Genomic DNA, 24,106 nt, shown 5'->3' with positions numbered 1-24,106 from the left:
CAGCGCCAATCTGCTCAAGAGTACTTGAAAGCCACACAAAAATTCAGCAAACTAGAACAGGTAACAGTTTGCCAACCCTCGCTTAAAAGTCAACAATGACTCCTGATACCAGACTATCTACTCTATGCCCTTTTTCAAGATTTTAATTCAGAAAATTCTTTTTTTTTTTTAAGAAAAACACTTTACTAAAATCCAGTGGGAAGATAGATTGTAGAAACTGCATACAACATAAAACATCCAGTTACAAAGCTGCAATCTTGATAAACAACCAGCCACAGACATACTACCGAGCTATCAGTCCCAAATCCCCTCATTTGTATTGGAGGGGCTGGTTCAGCAGAGGTTCAATTGGGTCAAATTTGGTTTCTTGATTCTTTTTTTTTTCCAATCGTTGATTTTTCATAGAGAGAGAATGTGCATGCCTTAATGGGGCAGAGAGACAGGGAAACAGAGGATCCAAATCCAGCTCCACACTGGCAGTATAGAGCCCAATGTGGGGCTTAAACTCACCAACCATGAGATCATGACCTGAGCCGAAGTTGAATGCTTAACCAACTGAGCCACCCAGGTGCCCTGGTTTCCTGATTCTTCAGGGCTGGTCAAATGAGTTTGCATGGCATGGTTCCAAGCAAACACAAAATGACCCTTCTGAAACCATCAAGGGTTCTGTGTTTTGTTTAGTAGTGAGGATTTATTTGTACTCCTGACTCTGACCTATCCCTCAAGTACCCTGGAATTTGTGATTTCTCTAGTTCTTCTGGCCGCTGATGGCCCAAGTAAGACTGTGGTGCCAGAACAACAGCTCTCCTGGTCTGTGGACATAAGCAGTAACTTCTCATGGGGGAAAGGACAGACTGAGCAGTCTACCACAAGGACCTCCTGAGTGGCCAAAGACCCTGTGGCATTGACACAGGGCCATGGGGTAGAGGGCATGGCAGGCAAAGGTGCTACTCTGCAGCAGGTGCAGTGGGGTGTCGAAATTTGGACATGAGGAGCACATGAGAGAAGAGGAAGAACATTTTGGCAAAGTTCCCCATCGGAGGCACTATCAACAGCCAAACATGGAGTACGAACCAGCCACCTGAGGTAAGCCCCTCTTCCTGGCAGTCACTGGCCAAACTAGAGGTGCTGTTCATTCTTCTGTTTCTGACCAAAGCTGTGGATTTTCTGCACAGTTTCAGTGAGCCAGGCAACCCTGGTGAGTCCCTTGGTGGTCAGGGCTATTGGGATCTGTGTTTTCAGCCAAAGCCATGACAAGAATCTCCTGCTGCTGGAGCCTCTGCAGAGGCTGAGGGAGCAGGTCCTGAAGATGAAGGCTCACAAATTCAGGGCTGACTTCCTGAAGTCGCACAAATCTCCAGAAACATTTTTCTCTAAGTTGTTCTTGCAGGGTGGTCCAGGACCTCTACATGTTGGCAGCAAATTGAGAGTAGAGCTCTAGGTGGGGGCAGAAGCCTTCCAGCCCCTGTCCCCAGTGTCCTACTTTGGAGGTAGGGAAGCAGCTCTTGGCTGGTGTCATAAATGAGTTCCCAGGACCCAGAGTGGGCCTGGTGCTTTGCTAGTTGTAGAGTGCCCTTGGCTCTTGGAATTCCCATGAAATACATGGCCACCACCAGCTCTGGCTGTTCCTGGTAGTACCCTCGGTCTCCATCAGCTCCCAGGCAGTGCAGGCACATTTCGGCTCCCAAGCGCACACTGCTATAGCACCTGGCCTCTCCTGCTGGGCTGAGGGGTCAGTGCTCTAATCCAGAAACTCTTGCTTCCAAGATAGCTTTCTCACTTCTAAACATTTTTTTTAAACGTGTGTGCAGATTTTTCTCAGTAGATTTAGTCTAAAACAGAGTTTCTCAATCTCGGCACTCTTGACATTTTGGGTCAGACACTTCATTGTGGAGGACAGTCGGATGCACTACAGGATGGCAGCAGCTTGCCCACCTCTATCCACTGGGCGCCAGTATCACTTCCCCAGTTCTGACGACCAAAAATGTCTCCAGACATTGCCAAATATCCCCTCGGGAGACTATTGCCCCACTTCGGAACTACTGGTAAAAAATAACTACTTTTGCATTACCAGAAGAGGAAACTGAACATATTTAAACTCCTTGAATTCTGGTTATTTTTATGCAAAAAATAAAATACAGCATTATAAGGATTATATAACCTAGAAAACGCTCGACTTAGTGTTTCATATATAAGAAACTATTTTGGGGAGCCAGACATGTGCCTAAAGATATAAAGATAGTTAATAATATATTTAGGATGGGTCAGTAAATAATAATTATTAAATGTGTCCATAACCCATGCTTGTTAATAATTTGAATCTATTACATGTTTATGAAGTTACCGGGATTTTTCTCAACTTATTTTACATTTATTATCCATTTCACTCTCAGAATAATCCAAGGAGATAGGTACATTGTTGTTCTCATCTTTAACATGTAGAAAATGAGGTGCAGAGATGTTAAGTAACTTGCCCAGTATTGACAGGAGATAAGTGACAGCACCAGAATTCCAACTGAAGCCTTCAGTCTCTAGAGACTCAGCTTTCATAGTTTGCTATTTTTAAAGGAATGAAGCTTAATAATAAAAATGTGCTTTGAATTCCTGGTTGCAAGGATTTCTGGATGTGATGGATTTTATTGAATTAGTCACTGTGTTTCTCTTCGGGGTTCTTTTAATGCTTGCTCATAGCTCTTTTAAAAAGGATGAAGACTGAGTTCATTTAAGACCATTTTGTTCAGTACTTAAATAAGCTGAATGATGTTCATAATAATGAGATTTTGGATTATATGTGCAAAGATTTAAAATGTCCCAGGAGGAATTTAGTATAGAATTCATAAAATATTTCTTGACAGCTAGAGTTCTTAAGCACAATTGTGGCCAAAAAGTAATAGAATATCGAAAAGTGGAAAAATAAAAAACAGCTAACAATATGACTGCTATAATTTACCAGCATAACTTCTTAATGGGATTCAGGTCATAAATTCAATTTCCAGGTGAAAAGTCACTATTAAAAGTTGTTGAGAACCAAGCCAAGATTATTAGGATGATACAGAATGGGTAGAGATAAAGGAGAAGAGCAGACATGTTTAAGTAATATCCTCTGTTCTAAAAATCAACTGTTATTAGTTATACATTAATATGTAAAGAAGTATAAGGTGTGCATACTACTACACAATTTGGACCTCAAAAGTTCAAATAAATGATCATGTACCTGAGGTGAAGCAGGGAAGATATGATGCAAGAAGGAGAGATATTTTACTAGTGGGCAGGCAAGGACATGGGCATATTTAAATTTGGTAAGCAGAAAGAAATCTTTATTAGCGCTTATACAGTTAGAACTAGGTATGTCCAAGTACACATGCACACATGTTTACATATATATTCACACACATTTTTGTCTGATCTAGTTTATTACCTGTTTTTTTTGTTTTGTTTTGTTTTTAATGTTATTTATTTTGAGAGAGGAGAGAAGAGCATATATAGAGAGAGAGAATCCCAACCATGCTTCACACTCAGCACGGAGCCTGACATGGGCTTGACCCCATGAAACCATGAAATCATGACCTGAGCCAAAATCAAGAATCAGACGCTTAATTACCTGAGTCACCCAGGCTCTCTGTTTATTATGCCCTAAAGATGCACTCAACAAGCACAGACATATTTGTCTTTCTAACAATAGTAGTATAGTTATGGTATTAACATAATCTATTCCCCTAAAATACACATAGAGAGTGATTCCAGAACCCAAATGTGGGTCATCCATGTTTAACTTGGAAAAACTCTGTCATACTCAAATAGCATATAAGATGCTATTAGCTCACGTTCTCATTAATAAATTATTGTTTTATATCTCTATGTTAAACACATAGAGAAAGATAATTAAAGGAAGGAGCCTAGATTTTAAGAAATAAAATTATTTAGGGTTTCCCCAAAGCTTTGTAGCCTATGTAGAATCATGACAATATAATTTGACATTGGTCCTAGCCATGATGGTATGACCAGTACTAGCCTAGCTCTTCAAAAATAAAACAGAAAGTTTAATGAGGCAATTGTTTGCCAAAAGTGGACAAAAGGGACAAAGAATTGCAGGTTTTGAGAGTCTGGGAATACATGGAGTAAGATCCACAACATCCGTGGCTTAGTGTGTACAGGCACTTTCTAGAACACAAGAAAGCCAGGGACAAACAGACCACGATAGTCTTTCTAAACTGAGGAAATACAGACAGGCGATATAAATCATTAAACTGACTGGAGGTTGTGGATTAGAATAGAAAACAAAAGGGAGGTGAATAGAAGACAACTCCCAGAATCTACATGGAGTTCCTCTTACTTTGCTGGTCAAATACTATGCTGTGTGTATTGTGAGTGAGACTCTGGAAGGTCTGGAAGAGAACAGATGCTAGCCGTAAACTAGCTGGACATTTTAGCACCTGTGCTGTCTAGGAGACACAGAGGTCCAGCAAGAACGGAAAGTCTCTGCTGAACACTTGGTACTTTGCCTGACTCCCAGGAAGTCACTTACTGATCCTAGAATAATAGGTAATACAGACTCACTCTAACATAGCTTTTTATAAGCATGGTTACCAGTAAGGGGATGCTTGTAAGAATGAAACTAAGCACTTCCCAGAGAAAGGCAACAGAAACTGACCACAAGAAAGCCTAGATGTTGGAATCAGTAGATGAGGTGCGTATGTATTTACATATGTCCAGAGACTTAAATGAATGTGTGTTCATAATAAATAAACAGATGAACCTGAAAAGTAAAATATTTGAATTTTTTTAATGTTTATTTATTTTTGAGAGAGAGAGAGAGACAGACAGAGTGTGAGCAGGGGAGGGGCAGAGAGAGGGAGACACAGAATCTGAAGCAGGCTCCAGGCTCTGAGCTGTCAACACAGAGCCCGACACAGGGCTCGAATTCATGGACCGTGAGATATGACCTGAGCCGAAGTCAGATGCTTAACCAACTGAGCCACCCAGGCACCCCGAAAAGTAAAATATTTTAAAAGCAAAAGGGGGTGAGTGAATGGGTTAACAACAGCTTGGAAACAACAGAAGAAAAAGAAAAAAATAGAGACTCAAAGATGCATGAGTCAAAATTAAGTGGTAAAACATAAACATAAATGGTAAAATAGAAATACAAGTATAAAACATTAAAAAAAAAAAAAAAAAAATATATATATATATATATATATATATATATATATATATATATATATATAAATGGTCCCAGATAGAAGGACAAGGGAAAAGAAAAAATGCTTGAAGAAATGAGGGCTCAAACTCACCATAATTTGGTAAATAAATAAATAAATAAATACCAAGATCCAGGAAGGCCAGCAGATCTCAGAAAGAATGTATAGAAATAAAACACATTTGGATATGTTACCTTCTAACAGCTGAAAATTATAAATCAAGGTAAAATCTTGAGAGCAGCAAGAAAAACAACACATGCAAGAGCAATGAAACAAATGACAATTGACTTTTTTAATGTTTACTTATTTATTTTTGAGAGGAAGAGAGAGAGAGAGAAGAGAGGAGGGGCAGAGGGAGAGGGAGAGAGAAAATCCAAAGCAGTCTCTGCACCCTCAGCACAGAGCCCGACTTGGGACTCAAACTCACGAACCATGAGACAAAATCAAGAGTCAGATGCTTAACCAACTGAGCCAACCAGGTGCTCCCAAGTGATGACTGATTTCTAATCAGGCAGGGCAGACCAAAAAGAACATAATCTTAATAGTTAAAAAAAAAAACTTGTCAACCCAGAAATTTATATCAAGTGAAAATATGCTTCAAATATGAATGTGATAAGAAAAAAATTTTTAGATAAAAAAAAATACATGAAGCAAATTCATGTTATTCAAACTGAAGGAAAGTGACCAATATGGCAACTTCAATATACAGGAAGAGACAAAGAACAACAGAGATATAAATATCTGGGAGTGCCTGGGTGGTTCAGTGGGTTAAGCGTCACACTCTTAACTATTCTTACATGAGAGTCCAGATGGAGGCATTTCCAAACCTTAAGCTGTTAACATCCTTCTACTCTCTGAACCTTGATATGGTGACATCTGTCTCATGGCCTCCTATCCTTATGCATCATAATAATCAACTCCCCTTTATGCAGCATTCTCCTTCTCAAGGAAGAAAATACAGTCCCAAAGTTCCCAGCCCAAGTGTGACTACATCTCTCTGGCCAAAACGTGGCTACACACCCACCCTAGACTGAACGTTGGCAAAGGAGAACAGGCCACCAAAATTAGACCTGACCTGTCATGATTTAGACATTGGGCATTTTACTGTTGCTCAACCATGGGTCTATTAGTTAAAAAAAAAAAAAAAAAGCAGGGGGTGGGGAGCACTGGCTATTGAATAGACAACCAGTAGAATGTACCACATTTGGTAAGACAAAATTAATCTGGAATTAGTGTACAGAATGGATGAGGGAGTGAATTATAAAGGGAGGTATTAAATAAAGGGAGCGATGGACAGAGCATATGGAGGCAGATCATTAACCAGAGCACTGCCACTAAGAGACTGCCTCAACAGTGCATGAGTATAACCTTGGAAGACATAAACTACCATCTAATGTGAAGTTATAAAAAAGAGAATGCGAGAGATCCTATTTGGTTTGTACTCTGTGTTACCAGATTGTTTAATTGCTTTAATTTCTTCATATCCCCAGGAGACCACTTAGAATTGTCTCATATGTCTCCCAATTTAATTTCTATCGAATACTTTTAAACCTCCTTCCTATACTCTTCACCTACCCTCTGGCTTTTCTGGCAAAGGAGTACTGGCAGTCTTGCTGCTATCTTTTACTTATTAAAATGTCTTCGTTTGCAGCAGCCTAATGCAGCATTCAGCACTTGGCATGCTGCCATGTTGGTTATTCCTTTTAGCTTGGGTTTTCAATTCCTGTTTTAAAAGAACATAACACCCAGTGGGCAATATGGAGATTAGAAGCAGCAAATGACATGACAAGGGCAAAAAACATATGTTATAAACATTATAAATTTCCCTACAAGGGTGGGTATGAGTGGTAGCAAAGTAAACACAGACAATAAACACTCTGCTTCATTATGCTTTCTTTGTCGCATACATTTTATTTACTTATTTATTTAAATTCAACTTAGTTAACATTCCATATAGTATTGGTTTCAGGAGTAGATTCATCACTTACCCAAAACACCCAATGTTCATCCCAACAAGTGCCTTCCTTATTGCCCATCACCCACCTAGCTCATACATTTTTTTTTTTTTAATTTTTAATTAGGCTCCATGTCCAGCCCAGAGCCCAACATGGGGCTTAAACTCACAACCCTGACAACAAGAACTGAGCTGAGATCAAGAGTCAGATGCTTCCTCAACGGAGCCAAGTAGTCAACTCCATACATTTTTTTTTTTTAATCCATAATCATGGCTTGTGCCTAGGTCCTTCCTGTCTATTGTCAACCCACAGAGCTATAATACGGAGAACAATACTCAAACAGGACACCTGAAGTTTTCTAATCAAATGGGAATAAGACTTCTGGAACCAGTGCTTACCAATTTATCCAGAAATCGCACTATGTCTACACCGCAGCAGAATCAGTCCATTTATTTTGCACACAGTGCTACGTGTGGTCAAGTACAGCTTCCTAAAACAAAAGCCATCTCTGAACAAAACTTGATTCATAGGAGTAATCAGATTTCACCATTAAATTTATTGAGCATGTAATTTATAGGCACAAACCACAGCCAATATTGTAGGTGTGGCAAATAGTTTTTAAAAATCAAAAATTAACGACCAGAGATTAAAACATACAATGGTAGCAGACACATTCTGATAAATCATAACATACATTTCTCAGTTGATATTAAGTGCTCACTTATACTTTAAAGCAATACCTGCTCTGCTTTTTTTCTTTTTTTTTTTAACTGAAAAATTTCTTCTTAACTTCATGACAAGGGAGACCTACCAAAGCCTTCCTATCTACTCTGGAACGTTAACTTCAAAGAAAGGGAACAAATTCTAGGTTGGTAATGATCAGCTCTTCAATGTCCTTATGCTTAAAAAAATACAGTAATGCTTAAAAAAATAAATAAATAAAAACAAAAACAAAAAAAATAACTTAGGTTCATTGTTGAAATCTCTTCCAATTGTATTAAGAAATAGGTATCTGGGGTGCCTGGGTGGCTCAGTTGGATGAGCCTCCGACCTCGGCTCAGGTCATGATCCCGCATCTCGTGAGTTCGAGCCTCATGTCAGGCTCTGTAATAACAGCTCAGAGCCTGAAGCCTGCTTCAGATTCTGTGTCTCCCTCTCTCTTCCCCTTCCCCGCTCATGCTCTGTCTCTCTGTGTCTCTCAAAGATGAATAAACATTAAAAAAAATTTTTTTAAAGAAATAGGTATCTCATTTCTTCATTTTCCTCAGACCATAGTAATGAGCTCTGAAAAAATTTATAACAAATATTAACTTAAAATATAAATTCTTGCATAAAGATAGACTAACATACTTAATATAATCATTTTCTTTGCTACATGACTTTATATATATTCAATCTACATTTTATATGATTTTAATATATTTTTTAATGTTTTACTTCTAGAAATTGGAAGATACTATGTCCCAAGTTGCCATACTGATTAATTTTTCTTCCAACAAATGGAAAACAGAAGATGGAGAGTAAAATATGTCTTACAGCCATGTAGCCACTTTAGCCATATCCTGGGTGAAATATGTGCCTTTTTAAAAGCAGTACTAATGATCAATATGGGGGTTTTGTACATTATCAATAGGGTGGTAACCCAAAGCTTTCATCAATTTACCTTTTCCTGATTCCAATTACAATACAAAAATATACATAATGTACTAATTCAAAAGCTCTCCATGCCAACAAAAAATATCGATGTCTAAATACATAGCACCAAGACTAAATACCTAACACCGACTAAAGGTTAAAGAGGTATCTTTTGTTTTTCCCCTGTTGAGAAAAGACCCCATCTGCTGGTTTCTATCATCAAAACAGCTTCCAGACAATTCATTAGGAAAACTAAATACTTACCAACCCATACTACTTTTGTACACAGATATATTGACTCCTCCTCCAGCACCGTGTCCCTGGACACCTAAACATTATTGAAGTCCTTTATATTACGCATGTTTAAACAAAGGTATGTACGAGTCTAAGAATTTCCCAAAAGAATTCACAAACCATTTCAGTGCAGCAATTAAACTAAAATGGAAAAGCAATAAAAGATTTTAGCCATGTGATCTTGTGAGCCTCACAGGAAAGGAGGAAGTTTCAATAGGAAGTGACTTAGACACTGCAAGTTTATTCTTCCTCCCTATGTACCATGTTTCATATTCTGGAAAAGAAGCATCAACTTCAAATATAAATACTATATATACATATATATGTATGTACTATAAGTACTAGAATAAATTTCATGTTAAATAAAAATGTTAGATCACTTCAAAACAACTCAGAACTCAGGGGAGATGATGCACAAAAGAGCATACTTCTACTCACATTGTTTATTCCTTTAAGACATATTTATTGTGCAACAAACACTGAAAACTCTAGAGGCCTAGGGAGAATATACGACGAAGAGGCATGACAATTGCTCTCCAAGGACTCTTCACTTTGCCTTCAATTTTATACAGACCCCTTTCACACATTCTTAAGGTTTGCAACTTGAAGTTCTTGAAGCACTAGCCAAAATGCTGTCTTTATTAGCAGAAAAATATTATTGTAGCCAAAAAGCTAAAACTGCAAATTTTTTTTAATTATCTATTTCCCCTTCTTGAGTGGCCAGAGAATAAGGAATCAATTTATTACTTCCTTTTGCAGTTTCCAGAAGCCCCCCAAATTATCTTCTCAATTCTAATTCTACTTTTGTGACGGTTCTTTTTAAACTCCTACTTCAGCTTCACTACACCAAACACACTCCTCCAGTGTTGCTGTCTCATGGCTCAAGACGGATTTTCTACACTTTTCCTTTGAACAAGTTCCGGAAATTCAGAGGGCTCATGATCTTAAATCAAGTAACTATCCCCATGGCTGTGGTGTTGGAAAGCAAGACGATCACTTTCTAGGAACTTGCTTTTTGTCACTTTCACAATACCTAGTGTTTGTTTATCTGAAGAAAGTTTAGGGACTCCTGGGTGGTGCAGTCGGTTGAGCTTCTGACTCTTGCTAACGGTTCAGGTCATGATCTCAACAGTCATGAGATTAAGCCCCGTGTCAGGCTCTGAAATGAACATGCAGCCTGCTTGGGATTCTCTCTCTCTCTCTCTCCCCCCTCCTCTGCTCATGCTCTCTTTCTCAAAATAAATAAACACTTAAAAAATAAAATAAATTAGTAAGTTGTGTAAGAGACTTCAGATGCCTAAATGTCAGACGTGGTCCTTTTTTACAGAGAAAATAAAGAGTATTTCAGTAGAATGATAATCCACTTTATGCAGAAACTAAGCAAACACATGAAGTTCTTGTAAGCAAGTGAGGGAGTGAGGTTCCACTGGTAAATAAAATTATTTCAAATTGCTCAGATTTATTTTAGGTCAGCTTTGGAATCATTTAAAAATCATAACATATGCAAGTCCTGCGCTAGTCCAGCTGCTTAATTTTCCAGGATTATTTATAAATCACTTTTGTTCAATAAGTAAAATTACCTTCCCTGCTAAATTTGAATTACCAGACACTTCCAAAATATTTCTCAAACCAGCAACTGTTTTCTCATTCGCTACTTGGCATGTCTTCAACAACTTATTTAACACTTGTAGCAGTGTCTCAAAGATCTGATCCATCGTGTTGGAGTGATTTGTTTTCCCACTGCAGCATCGTTTGATTTCCAACAGACAGTATTTCTGCAAATAAGCTTCAGAAGTGTGAAGCGCCTCCATCACAGTCATGCACAAACGTGCCCAAACCTAACAGGCATGAAATAGTTAAATGGCAAAGCCCTAAGCAGCTGCAGCCAACAGCGACACATGATACGGTCCAGGAAATAACCTGAGAGACACTCCTTTGATTAATGCACTGAAAGATACTGAAATAGTTGTTCTCTTTCTGCCAAAAGCCGGAATGGTTTAAGACTGTTGGTTAAACTGAAATGATCATAAGAATCACCTAGGCAGCATTTTACATCTAGAGATTCTTGGGTTCCATGCCCAGCAATTTTGTTCAGTGGCATTGGGGGCAGGGGGAAATCACTATTTTTTTTTTTAAGTGCCCCAGTTAGGAAACTTTCTCCAGTCCTCTGCTCAGGCAGGATTAGAATAAATGATAGAACCATACATCAATACCAAGTGTTCTATATAAATACCAATTGTATTTTGGTATATTTACTTTCAGAAATCATTCATGTATATACATACACTCAATTTAGTGATCTTGGCTACAGTTCATTTAATTATGTGTCTAGAAATATTTTTTTAATTGGACACTTTTAGATATTCTTGCACAGAAATTTCTGAACTCAGCGGACCCAAATGATCAATATTCTCACGCATTAGAGTAAGTAGATCCTGTAATCAGCAACCCTTACAGAAAAAGACAGAAACAAAGTCTATTTGGATTTTAATTTCCTTCATGTGAAATGTGATGAAAGAACCATGTGAGCTGTAACCATATGGAAACCACTGATCTACACCTCTCCTTCCTCCTGCCCCTCACCATCCCTTCTAAGGAGAGGAACAGCATTCCCAGGAAACTGTACTAGGCCATTTTGCAAAGAGGAAAGTGCTATCACTCCCCTACCTTCTAAATTCATATGGATAAATGCCATAGCATCTAGGAGCAGGAAGAGCCAAAGTTGTATATATGTGGGAGGCAAATCTACATTCTCTAGAGGCTATGTAAGGGGTGGTTAGAGCCTACTCTAGACCTGTGTCCGATCCTCATGATGACACTTATACACTTTCTACTTTGTCTACTTATTTAACCTCTCTTTGCTTTACTCTTCTGATCTGGAAAAATGGGGTACACTTTAATATTTACCCCGTTATCACCATATCTGTGATTGCTACCTTAGTATTCAGAGGGCCAACAGACCAGCAGCATAGGCCCTACCTACAGCCTGTGAGAAACGCAGGACTTAGGCCCTGTCCCAGAATATGCATTTTTAATAAAATTTTCACACGTGGCATCCGACAGTTTGAGAAGCACTGACTTAAGACATGTGAGGATCTTAGAATTTTAAGGAATTTACAAATTTGCTGTTATTATTTAGTTTAAATCTGAACATTACACAAAGCCAAGAATTAAAAATTCTGCCAACAGGTATATAGATCTGATAGAAGCAGTGCCCAGTACGGTCTGTTGGGGACAAATCAGAACCAATAGAAACCAGTTTGGACCAGCAAAGAACGTGTACAGATGATGGCAAAACTAGAGACTGAGAAAGATGACATAGGAAGAACTACAAGAGAAATCTATCTCTGACAAATTTCCTTCAAGATTGTCTCTCTGGGAAGGGAGATAGAAAAGTCAATAAATAACAGTGAAGGTTTAATAATGCATGCACACAGAACAGAGATAGGTTAAAAGAGAGAGAGAGAGAGAGAGAGAGGTGCACTCTGCCTGGAGAGGTCAGAGAATGCTTTTACAGGGGACCCACATCTGAACTGGGTTTTAAAGAAGACATGTAGACAAAGAAAAAGGCATTCTGAGCTTTGGAAATCTCAAATACAAATGCTTGAGGTCTTCACTGCATGGTCGCTGAAATTCAACGTCACTACACCTTGCATGTGGGTGGCATGGCTCTGTGTTTATGAAGGAGAAAACCAGAAAAGGGTGTTGAAATGCTGCTAGATAGATGCTAGGGCCTGTCCCTCTGCCACACAGTTCTGTTGTTCAGGATGGGCCCAGAAATCTGCATTTATAGGCCGTCCATCATTCTGCTATATTTGACAAGACATGATACTGGTGTGTGACTTAATTATGAAATGTTTTTATTTCTTTTTAATAAGCATAACTGTGTCCCAGGCCAAATGAGCTGCCAATGAAGGGTTAAACTAGTGAAGTGACCAACATTATTGTTTAAGTGGATAAGTTGGAGAAATGTGGTTATGCGTTTATTTATAAATGGACAGTTAAAGGTATTGACTCTGGAGCCAACGTTCCAGATGTACTATGCAACCTTGTACAATCACTTTAATGCCCTGTGCCTCCTGACTTATCTCTGAAATGGGACACATAATGAGGCAGTTGAGGATCATGAAGCATCACTAACATTGTTTAACATACAGTAAACATATAGTAAAAATAAATGCTTAGTCATGACCATCATAACCATGCTACGCCAGACTTCATATGGTAGAGTTTTATGAACAATGCATCTGCCCCAAGTAAAGATTACAGAAGGATATATTTAAAAATCCTGTTAATGGGGGCACCTGGGTGGCTCAGTCGGTTGAACGTCTGACTCTTGGTTTCGGCTCAGGTCATGATCTCGTGGTGTCATAAGTTTGCGCCCCATGTCAGGTTCTGCACTGGCAGCACAGAGCCTGCTAGGAATTCTCTCTCTCTTGCTCTCTCTCTCTCTCTCTCTCTCTCTGCCCCTCCTCCACTTACAGTCTCTCCTTCCTAAAATAAATTTAAAAAAATTTTTTAAAAGAGTGGTTTAAAAAAATCCTCACGCTCAGTGCCTTATGCATAGATAGTTCATACTTATTTCAAAACTTCTCAGTACCCTTTTAAAAAGTAGAAATATTTCCTTGTACAAGTCTTCTTTTGTATTTTGAAGCATACAGGGAATAGTGGCTCACTGATGTCAAATCTAATCAGAAAGATGAATGCTTGGCTACTATAAAGCAGCAAGACTTAAAAAGTCTCTTGAGGCCAAATGTGTTCTTTCTCAAACCAAACTCACTGAAACAATGCACAGACTCCAGACTTAAACCAAGACATGGGCAGAGAAAAGTTTGAAATACTTTAATACAGTTACCACATCGCACAGAATTCCATCTCTCTCTTTTTAAAAATAATCTAATACAAGAATAAGTTAGCCAAGCCATGGCTCATTATAACAACAGATGCATCATCTAGGAATTCACAATCTGTTTGTACATTCATTCTTTTTTGGAATCTTGAAGTTAACACAATACTGTTGAAAGATGTTGAGGCTTGGTAGATTTGAAATAGTTTGGTGATAGGCATGCTCATTCCTTATTAGCAGCACTATGAATCAGTAACGACTGACATGTATTAAAATTTTCAAATAATTTCTTTTCCAGTGATTATACATTCCAAACTTAAATGCATTAAAAGATCACTATAACTTTCTCTTGATAACTCTGCTTTTCAAATGGTATATAACAAGATACGAATACCTAAAACTATGGAAACATATGTATAAATTGAAACTAACGTGTACTTATTTAACTCAGGCCTTTTTGAGGACATAATTTATCCTGGATGTGCTGCTTTTTCTGAGTAGTAAACATAAGCTGACGATATATATATATATATATATATATATATATACACACACATATATATATACATATATATATACACACATATATATATACACATATATATATACACACATATATATATACACATATATATATACACATATATATATACACATATATATATATATTCTGTATAGCTGGTATTCCAGGAACTTAAAATCTTGAAATAAAGAAATATAAAATGATATCATTGGGATAAAAGACAGGTTGAAAACTCAATAGTTTCTACTTTTTCTTCAATGTTGAGGATATCCACAGAACTTGCTGTATACTCCTCTCAAACCAAGACGGTTTTAAAATGCCAAATAAATTCAATACAACCACAGCCTATTCTATCCTGCAGTCCTCCCAAGTGCCCTCCCCCAACTTGTCCTTCCACAGCTGGTATCTCTGCTTTCCTCTCCTGGCTGCAGGATGATTCCACCTTGTCCTCAGCATGCAACTTGAAGACCACTTCCACAGATGAGCCTCCCCTGACTTCCAGAACTAGGTTAAATAGTCTACTGCAGACTCACCTCACATTAAGTACTTCTCCATTCTAGCATCTGTCGATATGCCATTGTATGGTGTGTGTGTGTGTGTGTGTGTGTGTGTGTGTGTGTGTGTTTAATGTCTGCCTCTCCACTATCTCTGTGGAGGTAGAAACTTGACTTACTAGAGTCAGCCTCAGTGCCGATCACACAAAAGACACTTAAATACTGATTGAATGAATGAATACATTTTTTAAAATAAATATTTTATTTTTTTATTTTATTTTATTTTATTTTATTTTATTTTATTTTTCAATATATGAAGTTTATTGTCAAATTGGTTTCCATACAACACCCAGTGCTCATCCCAAAAGGTGCCCTCCTCAATACCCATCACTCACCCTCCCCTCCCTCCCACCCCCCATCAACCCTCAGTTTGTTCTCAGTTTTTAACAGTCTCTTATGCTTTGGCTCTCTCCCACTCTAACCTCTTTTTTTTTTTTTCCTTCCCTCCCGCATGGGTTTCTGTTACGTTTCTCAGGATCCACATAAGAGTGAAACCATATGGTATCTGTCTTTCTCTGTATGGCTTATTTCACTTAGCATCACACTCTCCAGTTCCATCCACGTTGCTACAAAGGGCCATATTTCATTCCTTCTCATTGCCACGTAGTACTCCATTGTGTATATAAACCACAATTTCTTTATCCGTTCATCAGTTGATGGACATTTAGGCTCTTTCCATAATTTGGCTATTGTTGAAAGTGCTGCTATAAACATTGGGGTACAAGTGCTCCTATGCATCAGTACTCCTGTATCCCTTGAGTAAATTCCTAGCAGTGCTATTGCTGGGTCATAGGGTAAGTCTATTTTTAATTCTCTGAGGAACCTCCACACTGTTTTCCAGAGTGGCTGCACCAATTTGCATTCCCACCAACAGTGCAAGAGGGTTCCCGTTTCTCCACATCCTCTCCAGCATCTATAGTCTCCTGATTTGTTCATTTTGGCCACTCTGACTGGCGTGAGTTGATATCTGAGTGTGGTTTTGATTTGTATTTCCCTGATGAGGAGCGACGTTGAGCATCTTTTCATGTGCCTGTTGGCCATCCGGATGTCTTCTTTAGAGAAGTGTCTATTCATGTTTTCTGCCCATTTCTTCACTGGGTTATTTGTTTTTCGGGTGTGGAGTTTGGTGAGCTCTTTACAGATTTTGGATACTAGCCCTTTGCCCGATATGTCATTTGCAAATATCTTTTCCCATTCCGTTGGTTGCCTTTCAGTTTTGTTGGTTGTTTCCTTTGCTGTGCAGAAGCTTTTTATCTTCATAAGGTCCCAGTAGTTCACTTTTGCTTTTAATTCCCTTGCCTTTGGGGATGTGTCAAGTAAGAGATTGCTACGGCTGAGGTCAGAGAGGTCTTTTCCTGCTTTCTCCTCTAGGGTTTTGATGGTTTCCTGTCTCACATTCAGGTCCTTTCTCCATTTTGAGTTTATTTTTGTGAATGGTGTGAGAAAGTGGTCTAGTTTCAATCTTCTGCGTGTTGCTGTCCAGTTCTCCCAGCACCATTTGTTAAAGAGACTGTCTTTTTTCCACTGGATATTCTTTCCTGCTTTGTCAAAGATTAGTTGGCCATACATTTGTGGGTCTAGTTCTGGGGTTTCTATTCTATTCCATTGGTCTATGTGTCTGTTTTTGTGCCAATACCATGCTGTCTTGATGATGACAGCTTTGTAGTAGAGGTTAAAGTCTGGGATTATGATGCCTCCTGCTTTGGTCTTCTTCTTCAAAATTACTTTCACTATTCGGGGCCTTTTGTGGTTCCATATGAATTTTGGGATTGCTTGTTCTAGTTTCGAGAAGAATGCTGGTGCGATTTTGATTGGGATTGCACTGAATGTGTAGATAGCTTTGGGTAGTATTGACATTTTTACAATATTTATAAAATAAATATTTTAAAAGAGAGAGCGTGTGCACGCATGCAAGTAGGGGAGGAGAAGAGACAAGAAGAGAGAGAGAATCCAAAGAAGGCTCCCTGCTCAGTGCAGAGCCCAGTGTGGGGCTTGATCCCATGACCATGAGATCATGACATGAGCCAACACCAAGAGTTGGACACCCAACCGAAAGAGCCACTGAGGCACTCCTACATGTTTTTTAATTAATAATTGTCAAGGCTCTTTTTTTTAATAGATTTTTTAACATTGTTTTTTGAGAGAGAGAGAGAGAGAGAGCAGGGGAAGAGCAGAGGGTTCTTTAAATACTTCTACATGTGCTAAACCCAAGAAATAAACATACACTCTTCCCTGGACAGTTTACAGAAAGAACAAGTCTTTATATTACATGATAATAGACAGTGACTACCCTCATCATGGAGAGCACTGAGTAATGTAGAGAATTATCAAATCACTAAGTTGTATACCTGAAACTGATAGAACATCTTATGTCAACTACACTTCAATAATAAATATGTACACACATATATACATCAAACAAAAAAGCAAACACAAAACTGTGGATCCTGCCAGATGATGGAAAATTAAGTTGTCCATTTGCATAAAATGTTTCATGGCTTATTTGAATTGAACCAAACTTTTGAGCATCAAATCAAGAACAATTTTTAGCTGTAGCTGAGAAGCTGGGAAAGAAAGAATTATTCTCTACCTAGGGTTTCCTTACTCCATTATATATGCTGATTGTTATCTTGAGGGAAAGGAAATGCCCAAGCATAGCAGGCTTGTTCCTCACCACCGTGTCAAGATTCCATTTCACTCCTTCCTCTGTCATCCCACATAAGCAGAGTTTTCCAGTCACCTGTGGGTGATGGAGTCTGCTACTGAAAAACCCAACAGAGCAGTGAGAGTTAGCAAGCACAAAATGTTTTCATGCATTGGACCTAAACAGAATTTAGGTCAGTTCAGATCGCCACCCTCAAGGAAATGAACAGTCACAGGAACTTCTACAATATTTCTTCATTGCTCTTGGTATAGATACATAATTTCATAGATAAATGGTTCCCTCTCTTCTACACCCAACCCCCCTGAGTTTCACCACCACAGCTGAGACTTCAACATACTTCCAAGATTTAGTCATGCTGCTTTAGTTATGAACCTTTTATGAAAAAGTTAGCTTGTTGTGAATCAGACCTTCCCACACAAGGCCACAAAAATGTGTGAGTTCATTTCTGAACAAAATATTTAGCTGAGTTAGGGTTGGTTTGCTTGTATCTCACATAAGACATGAGAACAGAAATCTTATTTTTGCAACAAGCGATCCATGATTTTTATTTATAATATCATAATCATCTTTGCAGATGACTAGATCTAACTCACTTTTCACACTTTTCTTCTTTATGTGTTCCTACAGGTTATCGAATGAAGTTTTAAAAAAACTTGATTCTAATTTTCACATTGGAGAACATAGCTCAGGTTGTTCTATTCTAAAAAATTATATAGGAGGATGCTGTCCTATGTCAAAGGGGCTGAAGCCCATACAAAATGTGCCATTGCCAGTGAGCCTGTAGTGGCCGGACGATTGGCTCACATTTATGAGTCAGGACTGAAATCCCTCTTTGGTGCCAGTCATGGTGCCTGGTCAGCATGGGCCTCTGCCCAGGGTCAAATGAGGTTTTACTCCCTAAGGACAATGACATGAATCTTATTCATTAAATCTGAGGCTTTTCTGCCCCATAATGTGATTCACACACTCAAAAATGAATATTTTAATGCATACACACTTCAAATAGCCTCACATCTTTAAATGGGAATTTGAATGGTTAGAACTATACACACACACACACACACATAAACACACACACCACTTTTGGTTTCCAGGACTCAGCAGAGCAGATCAAGATCGAGATATCAAAGTCCTGATGACTGTGTATTTCCAGCGGGCTGGTCTCCTACTTCCCATTTGGGAAGAAGGGCTCTAAGAAGTACAAGTCTTCAGAGACAAACAACAGTGGCCAGAACTCAGGACTTACTGAGACTATATGATCAGCTTTCCTAAGCAAGGTTGTCTTATTCAAGAGGTTTGTGATACAAATCTAATTATTTAGAGACAAATGCTATACCCCAGGCTCCAAAGTATGGTGATTGCTTTAGAGTATTTTACATGTACTATCTCACAACAAAGCTCATTTGAGTAAACATTTAAATCACCATTTCGTCCGGATGCGTACTTTAAAACTAAAATTCAACACTGGCAGCTGTTTCTCCATCTGAAATGAAAAACCTTCTCCAAGTTATCAACTAAAATCATTTCTTTCCAACACAATTTTAACCACCTCCTCAAAAAGATGTTGAAGTTAATTATACCTGATAATGACTCTCACCTCTCAGGAAGCATCAGAGAGTCTCCCAGGACACTCTAAGAAGGTATTTTCTAGTCTTGTCCAACCAGAAGCAACTAGGATGTGAAAGCAAAGTCGTCCACACATGGAGAAACCAAAGAACCAGTTCAGGGACAGAAAACTCCCCAAAAGTCCTTAGATATGAGGCACAGTGTGTCTGAGAGACTGAACGCCAGTAGTAAGAACCCTTGTGAATCCATTTTCAGATGTCCTACCAGTCTCATAAGTAATTTGAACTTCATTTTCCTCAGATGTAAAAGGTACAGAATAAAGCTGAGCCCACAAAGTTGTGAAAATCAAAACAAATCCACATTAAAAAAAGTTTTAAAAACATTAAATCCTCATGTTAGGGTGAGATACTGTTTATTAACTGGAGTTGGAAAAAAGAAACTTATGTGATCATGAAACTTAAGTATTCTATAACTAGTCCCAAAATAGCCAGAGATACTTCCACAAAAATGTAAATCCACCCTCTATATCAATTAAGCAAATAGTCCACAGAATATTCTCTCCCAGAGAGAAAGTAGTCAGTTTTATGATGTAGATAGATATAAATTCTATTATCAAAAGTATGAAATTCCACACAGATAATATTATGAAATACAGCAATCAAAGTTAGAATCAATCTGGTTCTATCTAGACTGATTTCTTGCCTTAAGCCCTCATAGCTACTACCAGTCAAATGTTTGTTTACACATCAAAAGATCTAACGTTCACAGATCTCAGTACATTTTTATTTCTATCTTGGAACAGCAACTCAGGATTCTGTAACCTAAAAGCCATAAATATATGAACTGAAAACCCACATACAGACTGAATAATAAATAAGTGTTTGATCTCCTAGGTTTTTTGCTTATCTAAATACATTAAGAATTTTTTGAACCCATCGCTCTGTTATGAACTCAAAGCAGTGTAATTTCACCCTTCAGTTAAATGGAAATAGCTTTCAGTCATCCAAGTTAAGACTCCAAAGTTAAATCCAGAAGAAAAAAAAAAAGGAATTATTTAACTTTGAAATTGTGTCATCTGTGCAGAGTAACTTTTTAAATCACGCTGCTTATAACAAGTGTAGTTTACTGGTTTAAAAATTTGTTTGACTCTATTTTCTGTGGTCTGTGCTAAGCAATACATAGTTAAAGCTCTGATATCTGTATATAAAAGGCATTATCAAGATCACCCCTCAGCCACGTGCAAATGAGTGTCACGTCATCTCCTGGCTTACTCTGCCCCATCATCCCTGCTGCAGTTCTTGCGTGATTGACAGTGGATGGTCTTTGAGAGCAATGTTGGCAATTCCTCCGTGTGTCCTAATTAAACGATTCTGCGGGAGACAGAGCGGATCTCTTCCCTGTGCCTGCAAATGTTCCCTTGGAATCCCATGAGGGTGGGCCTTCCTGAGATATCCCACCAGTTAATGCTGGTACCTCCATCTTTTGCCTGTTTTAGAATCACTGGAAACCCAGGTAGCCTCCCTTCCTAGCACTTGCCCTGTAAGAAATGTGGGAGAGAAGGAAGACGTTGTTATGTCAGTCAGCAGTCCCCTGACATTTCTTTCTCCAGTGGCACAGGAATGGCTGTACTTCCTGTGCACTTCCAAAATTACCCTGTGAAGAAATATTCCAGTCTCTGCATCTTGCAGAAAGCTACAAACATGAGGTGAGAAATGGTGACATAGCGAAGAAATGTATTTTTAAGTTTTTGTCTTGTTTTGTTTTGGTTTTGGTTGTTTTTTGTTTTGTTTTGTTTGTTTTTGTTTTTTTTTGGGGGGGGGGGAAGGAAGGGGCAGAGAGAGAGAGGGAGAGGGAGAATCCCAAGCAGGCTCTGTGCTGTTGGTTGCAGAGTCCGACATGGGGTTCAATTTCATGAACTGTGAGATCGCGACTTGAGCCAAAATCAAGAGTTGGCTGCTCAATGGGCTGAGCCACCCAGGAGACCCAAGAAATGTCTTTTAATATGTACTTTTTTTGGTAGCTTTTCTCTGTAAGATTCAATTATTTATCTCATTGCTTCTTTTTGTCCCTCTTATTGAAGGGGGGAAAAAAAGCCACAAATAGGGTAGGCCACCTTCAAAACTTGATGCTGTTAGGAAGGTCTCAAACTATGAATCACACTCATTTGGATTGGACTTCTTTTCCTTCAGGAGCTATCTCTCTCTATATATATATTCCTTACCAGATGTACACAAGTTACCCATTCTATTCATCCCATAGAATTGTTCACGTAACAATTGAACATACGATGATAAATACTAACCTATTAGCCTACTTGATGCAAAATGATGTCAAGAGAAAAAAAAATGCCTGGAGATTCTGAGCATTGTGGCAAGTCTCATCTTGGAGAAGCAAGCCTCTACCACTCTAAAATTAGTTTTGTTCTTGAATTATTCCAATTGTTATCCGAATGACTCACTATACAGGGCTCAGATAGATGCAACCCAAGGGCCAATCTTTGAGGCTCTATTTGAGCACTGATATCCTACTTTAGTTAATCAGAAAAGGAAGTGAAAATAAAGAGGACAAAGCCTCAGCTTTAGGGAGTACTACAGGTCAACCCAGAATACTGGTGAGGCCCTGAGGCAACAGGACAAGACATAAGGGTTAACATGCCTCAGCCAATTTCACAGAGGCTGGCTTCCGCAAAATTCTACAGAAACCAGCCCCTGCCAAATTCCTGAGGCAACCAGTCCTAGGCATAGCTGAGAGGGCAGCTCAGCCCACAGGTTCAATGAGGCTGCAACCGCAGGTCTCAGACCCCATCCCCCTGATCATGTGAGGAGACGGACATCAATCAATAAATGCTGAAATAGCAGAAAAGGGACAGAGGACAAGCTCTGGCAGTTCATACATACTGCTACTGTGACACAGGGCTTGGACCCAAGGTTTCGAATGTGGCTGATTAAGGCCTGGCACTCCTTCAATTATGTTGCTTAAAAACTCCACAGCACAAAAGCCAGGATTCCTGTCTTGTTGTCTAGCCAACTGGCCTTTTGTGCTCAACACATATGCAATTTGTTCCGTGTTGGTAGAAGAAGAAATTGGTACAAACAGAACCACCTTTGTGTAAGATATTTTAGCACTGTCTAGCAGAACTTTTATATTTTGACCCAGGATTTCAACTTCTAGAAATTTGTCATAAATACATATTTGCAAAATGATGTTTGTACCAAGTATTCATAGCGGCACTGCTTTTTTTTTATAGCGGATTATAAAAAGAGTAATGTTCACCAACAAGGTGTTGGTTAAATACATAATGCTACATCCACATAATGGAATACTCTACAGCTGTTAAAAAAAAAGGATTAGAAAGCTTACTTTGCATTAATATAGAAATACTCCAAAATACACTGTTCAAAGTGTAGGCAAGGTGTAAGTGTATTCATTTGTTCCCTTCCTAATATTTGAATGATAGGGACATAGTGCAAACTATTAAATGCATCAAGACTGAAGTGATGAAGGATAAATCTTCAAAAGCATAATATTTAGCAAGTAACCACAAAACAGAGCACTAAAATGCAGTATCACTTGTAATTCTGAGAGTTTTCAAGATGAAGTTCAACTGGTACCTCAAGCTACTTATGTAGGCAAGACTTAACTGAGCACATTTGTGGAAGTATTCAGTTTATGAAAAAAATGAGAAATGATACAAGTAAGGTCAGTCTACTGAGTGATTCACAAAGACTTTTCAGATTATATTCCAGGATTATCCCTAGTCTGATTAGTTTTTAAAACTTTTCAATTCTTTATCTATAATTACAAAATTGTGGAAACTGATGCTCAGAAACATGGTCTTGTGGTATGCAGCAAAATAAACAGGCTAGAACAACATAGTATCAAGTTTAAATCAAAGCTCTGATTTTTGACCAATCATTTGGTTTCTAAGGACCTCAGTTTCCCAATAAGCTAGAAAATAAAAGCTAGGCATAATTATGACCAAGATTCCTTCCAGCTTTACTATTCTAGAATTCCATTCAATATGACTATCATATGGCACAAACTCTAAGGTTTTGAAAATACATTAAAGAATCATGATACAAATAATAGAGTGAAGTCAGCAATTAGCAAAGAAGAATATGCAGACAAAATACAGCAAATGAAGGGTTCAATTGTGTCATCTTGATGACAATTTGACTATTGAGAGGTCTGGGTGATGAAGAACCTACTATAAAATGAAGCCTAGTATTTTCCCAAAGCTGCACAGTGTTTCAGAGTGAATATTATAACCTTTGTAGAGAGAGCATGAGATGAGTATCTTAAGATCCAAAATGGTCACCATTTTGAATGAGCTTTGGAGGTACCACAGAGTTCCATCTCCCAACATGAAACATCACTCTAGAAGTTCTAGCTGCCTGGGGCACCTGGATGGCTCAGTAGGTTAAGCACCCAACTCTTGATTTCGGCTCAAGTCATGATCTCCCAGTTTGTGGGTTCAAGCCCCGCACTGGGCTCTGTGCTGACAGAGTGATGCCTGCTTGGGATTCTCCCTCCTTCCCTCTCTCTGCCCCTCCCCTGCTTGTGTTCTCTCTAAAGGAATAAATAAATAAACTTTTTAAAAAACTTCAAATATCAAGCTATAATTCTCATCACTTACAAATTCTTCTACAGACTAGGAAAATCCATCTATTAAACAAAAGCCACATGTTTCTATGGCCCAAATTTTCTCTAGTAAATATACCTAAGGGAAGAGCTGTAAGACCATGGTATATGTACATACTTGGTTGAGTGAGTTAATGCTAAATTGTTTTCCAAAATGCTTACACCTGTTTATACTCCATTTGGTGGTATGGAAGAGCTCCAGGTGTGTTACCTTCTTGGCAATATCTAA

The 24,106-nt window shown here is 38.5% G+C and overlaps 1 pseudogene; it reads right to left on the bottom strand.

Moving 5' to 3' along the window:
* Positions 1–748: 748 nt before the first annotated feature.
* LOC102955135 lies at positions 749–10,902 on the bottom strand (annotated as a pseudogene).
* Positions 10,903–24,106: the final 13,204 nt, after the last annotated feature.

This window comes from Panthera tigris, chromosome A1 (assembly GCF_018350195.1).
Source record: "Panthera tigris isolate Pti1 chromosome A1, P.tigris_Pti1_mat1.1, whole genome shotgun sequence".
Lineage (NCBI taxonomy): Eukaryota > Metazoa > Chordata > Mammalia > Carnivora > Felidae > Panthera > Panthera tigris.
This window is presented reverse-complemented; position numbering and strand designations above follow the sequence as displayed.